We start from the raw sequence: 5,215 nt of genomic DNA on the forward strand, positions 1-5,215 counted from the left end.
GGTTCAGAGCCAGGAATCCGTGGCCCTGAGCCTGGCTCTGCTGTGTGACTATGAGGAAATCACTTCTGTGCCCTGGGCCTCGGTTTCCCCATTTGTATGTTTGGGGTTGGAGGAGGCTCTCTCTGGTCCCTTCCAGCTCTGAAGGTCTGTGATATAACCCAAGATGCCAAGAAGCCTCCTCCTGCCCATACCTATCCCCACATGTGCATGGAACCCTACCACTGGGGCATCACCTTTTCTCAGAACTTTTAAGATGCAAAAGCATCTTGAGGTGAGGATGAGGTTCACATTAGGAGATCATGCTGCAGGTGAGAATTTCTCAAGGTGGGATCCTTAGATCATCTGCAATAGAGTCCAGTGCCTAAAGGGGTGTTAATTATTAATAGTCCCCCTCCCCCCACCCTGCTTTTTAAATGTGGTACATGATGTCTGGAGCTGCAGCAGCTATCTTTGAACCATGAGGAAACAGCATGAAATGTAAACAGCAGGGTAATAAGGATGGTGAACAGAAATATAGAAAGAAACTGGTTTTCAATGGCCTTCTCAATTATTGCATAAAACCTGAAAACACCTACCTCTAGAATCTCAGTGTGTGAAAGAATTAAGTACCTTTATTGCTCAAGGAAGTCTTGGTTGACTTTTCTGTTATTTGCTGCCCAAAGCATTCCAAACAAATCAACACTAAATCATAATAACAATCCTCTAAATTAGGGATTACTCTTAGCTCAGAGAGGTTAAGTGATATAACGATGGTCACATAGCGGGCAAGTGGCAGCATTCTTTTGGGCTGGAGCTTTCAAGTTTGGAGGAATTTTGATTATTCATAAGAGTTAAATTCCTGTCTCCTCTGCTGTATGTGTCCTATTGTAGTCTGACCCCTGGGAATAATCCCCCTCCCTTGCCATTCTGGTCTTTGGTCATTCCCTCCCCCATCCATCCCACCCTGGGTCTCAGCTTAGAGACCTGGGAAAGGTCCCTTGTGGGGGGGTGTGGAGAAGGAGGCAGGAAGCCACCGTTCATTCCTTCCTGGAGTTTCCCTAACAAGTGTGGCCAAATTCTGGTACCAAAGACTGAAGAGAAGGTTGAACTCATTTTGGAGATAATTCTAGCTTCTAAACAGTCCTAGGCCCTCTGGGGGGTTACAGCAAAAGAGAGAGAGAAGGAGACTAGAGACACAAAAATAGAGATGGGGAAGAAGAGGGTGAGAGAGGGAGGGTAGGAGGAAGGTAGGAGGAAGGGAGAAGAGAAGGAGATAAATGCTCAGACAAACATGATGATGAATCTCAGCTCAGGCAAGACTAGAATGTTCCCTTCTCCTCCAGCTTCAGCTTCTTCATCCTGTGATTGAGTAGACTAGAACACCTCCCTTGTAAGGAGGTTGGCAAGGACAGAGGGTGCAGTACTGACCTGTAGCAGATGCTCAGCAAATGGGCACTCCTGCCCTACACACACTGGTCTGATGGTCTTGGTTGCTGCTCTGAGGGTGGAGGCAGGATTGGAGAGGAGGGTGACATGACCTTGGACAAAGCTTTGGTCAGCCTCCACTGGAGATCAGAGGCCTGGTGGAGAAAAGGGAGTGTGTTTGAGCCTGTGTCCATCTCCCCCGAGGCTGCCAGGTGAGACAAATGTCCGAGGGGCCCCAAGGCATCCAGCCCCAGCTGTTTGAGTCTTCTCAGCCCAGATGCCAGACATGTGGGTAAGGAGCCTTGAGATGACCACAACCCCAGCCACCAACACATGACAGACCTAGAGTGGGAACTGCCTGGAGTCCAGGCAACCTCCTGATTCATGAGCAGAATAAATGATCATGTATGAGTTTCCTAGGGCTGCCTAGGTAACAAATGACCACAGACTAGGTAAAAAACCAGAAACTTATTCTCTCACGGTTCTGGAGGCTAGAGCCCAAAATCAAGGTGTTGGTAGGGTTGGTTCCTTCCCAGGGCTCTGAGGAAGAATTTGTTCCATGCCTTTCTTCTAGCTCTGGTGATTGTAGGCAATGCTTGGCATTCCTTGGCTTGTAGATACATCACTCCAATCTCTGCCTCCATCTTTGCATTAGATTCCCCTGCATCTCTGGTCCAAATTTCTCTCTTTCTATAAGGACACCGGTCGTATTTGATTAGGGGCCCATCTTACCTCAGTATGCTCTCGTATTAATTAATTACATGTGCAATGACTATTTCTCAACTAAGATCACATTCTGAAGGTTAGGACTTTAACATATCTTTGTTGGGGACATAATTCAACCCATACCATTTGGTTATTTAAAGCCACTGTTTTGGAGTGATATGTTATACAGCAGTAGTTACAGAACACCAGAATTAAGGGATGGCTAGGAAAGCAACAGAAACACCAGGAGACATGTAAGGAGATGGAAAAATTTACAAGACTATCCCTCCAAGAGGTATGTGGTTGGAGTAATTGATTTTCTAAGTAGGTTGGGGTTGGGGTGGGGCTAGATCCTCTCCCTGAGAGATGTATGTTCCGGTAACAACATGTGCTTTGATAATAGTAGACAGCTTCCCTAATGCCTTCTAATGCAGGAAAAAAGCTTGAGTTTTGCTTTATAAGGTATTTCTAGTCCCTTAAGTAAGTGTTGAATATTTACTTAAAGAGAATCAACTTGATTATTAGAGTATTTCTGGCCTCTGTGTATTTCAGCATGGTCTTCTTTACTAACGCCTCCTCTATCAGAGCAGGCTGATTAATGATGGGGTGCAGATGTCCGGTTAAGTGTTTGGCTTCTCCATAGACCATAAGCAACCCTGAGAGCAGAGACAGTCTCTGCCTTGTTCTCCCCTGAATCCCCAGCACAGTTCTTGGCACACAGTAGGTGCTTAATAGTTATTTCCTGAAAACATGGGTGTTGGAAAAGGAACAAAGAGATTTAAAATCTATATGAGGACTAAAGGCTTACAAATATGTCAGCTACAAAACATCTAATGACGCTGGGAAATATGTTTTTGAAATTCCCTTCAGTTAACAAAAGAGCCTTTAAGAAAATAAGGGAGTTTTGAGAGACCAGGAACAAATTGGAAATGCCAGCCCAAGGAAGAAAGTGGTTTCTGGGGCAGCTGGTAGCTTCCACACCCTGAGCTTCTGTGGCACAAGAAAGAAGCAAGGGATTCAAAAAACTGACCAGGCAGGTTTGAAAAAACAGGTTCTAGAAATTTAAGTGTATCACATTTGAAATGAGGAACTCAGTGGATCAGTTAAATAGACACAGCTGGAGAGGGAATTAGTACACTGGAAGACAGATCTGAAAATACCACACGTCAGTCAGCAGAGAAAGAAAAACAGAAATGAAAGAGAGGTAAGAAACATGGAAGATGGAATAAAAAGCTCTAAAATATGTCTAGTCAGCTTTTTGGAAAGCAATTATAGGGATAAGAAGAAAGAGGCAATGTTCAAAGAGATAGTAGCTGAGAATTTTCCATGATTGTTAAAAAAAAAAACACATGAATCCTTGGGAAGTGAGGCGGCCTGGAAGTCCCTCCAGCCATGGTGTTGTACAATGCAGAAAAGAGGTGGATTTGTAAACCCTGGAGTGAGGTTCTACCTACCCAAGCCTGTTGCCATGTGGAGACCCTGGGTGAAGCCCCCGTCAACAGGAGGCAAAACCATCCACTGAGGACCTGGGGGATAAGAAGGAAGGAGAATACATTAAACTCAAAGTCATTGGGCAGGATAGCAGTGAGATTCACTTCCAAGTGAAAATGACAACACATCTCAAGAAACTCAAAGAATCCTACTGTTGTGGCACCTGGGTGGCTCAGTCGGTTAAGTGTCTGCCTTCGGCTCAGGACATGATCCCAGGGTCCTGAGATCGAGTCCCGCATAGGGCTCCTTGCTCAGCAGGGAGCCTGCTGCTCCCCCTGCTTGTGCTCTCTCTTTCTCTCTCTCTCTGACAAAGAAATAAATGAAATCTTAAAGAAAAAAAAAAAAAGAATTGTACCGTCAAAGACAGGGAGTTCCAATGAATTCACTCAGGTTTCTCTTTGAAGGTCAGAGAATGGCTGATAATCACACTGAAAAAGAATTGGGAATGGAGGAAGAAGATGTGATTGAAGTTTATCAGGAATAGAAAGGGGGTCATGCAACGATTTAGATATTCTTTTTATTTTTTTTCTTTACCCTCAATCCTTTTTTGTTTTTAAAAATAGTTATTTTGTAAGGTGGTATTCAATACGGACTAGAAAACTGGAACCCCATCTCCTTAGAACATCTGGTAATTTGAATTCTCGTGCCCATTATTCATTATCACTTGTTTTCATTGTGCTGATTTTTGGTGGTCAAACCTTAACCCCCTTCATATTACCCTCTCCTTTTTAAAACTTTACATGTGTGCACAGAGAGGCCACCTTTTCCAGGATTGCATTTTCAGGCTTGTGATAAATAAGATTGACCTACGTGAGTGTCCATAATGACTTTCCCATTGGCCCTGAAGTTCTGGTGCATGATTGCTTCACTCCTGGACTAGGACTTTCAGTGGGAGATGGAAGTTTTTCAGAGAACTGAACTGTGGAAAAATGATCTTGCCTTAACTTGAAGCTACTTTTAAAATTTGAGGATCTGGAAGTGACGCATGGCCATGTGACTGGTTTCAGCCAACGGAATATGAGCAGAAGGGACACGTGTCACTTTGAGGCAGGAGCTTCAAGAGCCATGATACGTGAGTCACCGTGTTCATGTTCCACTACTGTGGCGATGATAGAAGAACATGTCAAGATAAACCCTCCATCAGCCTAGATTTCTGAAAGACTTCCAGGAGCAGGCCCTCCCCCGGCCTCCACCTGCTACCCAGGCAAACATGCATTGTACATGCAGCATGAGAGAGGAATAAACTCTTGCTATGTTAAGTGTTAGGCACTGAAAAAAAAAATTGAGGATCTGGACCAAAATACAAGAAATATCAGGCTGGAGTTGAGATGACAGAGATGGTGAGAGTAATGACTCATTCCAAAGATGGCTTCACTAAAGAGAAAAAGCATTTTAAGATTAAAGAAAAGTCTTTGTCAGTAGATCCCGGGAAGTTCTAATTTTCTTTAGCAGTTAATAAATTTATTCATGCAAAAGTGTATTCAACAGAACACTGCTCTTTTTTATTTTATTTGTACTTTTTGGCCTAGGATATGGGTTTTAAATGGACATTGTACCAGCTTCATTAAAATAATCAAAATATTTGTAAAAAATAAATAAAAAAACCTCTATGAAT

General features: G+C 43.5%; 1 pseudogene; it reads left to right on the forward strand.

The window, feature by feature from the left end:
* Positions 1-1,186: 1,186 nt before the first annotated feature.
* Positions 1,187-4,108, forward strand: LOC123847075 (small ubiquitin-related modifier 1-like; annotated as a pseudogene).
* The last annotated feature ends 1,107 nt before the right edge of the window (positions 4,109-5,215 follow it).

The sequence above is a fragment of the Mirounga angustirostris genome, unplaced genomic scaffold, assembly GCF_029215605.1.
Source record: "Mirounga angustirostris isolate CCGP_5_RB_7025 unplaced genomic scaffold, mMirAng1.0.hap1 SCAF_6, whole genome shotgun sequence".
NCBI classification, from domain to species: Eukaryota; Metazoa; Chordata; class Mammalia; order Carnivora; family Phocidae; genus Mirounga; species Mirounga angustirostris.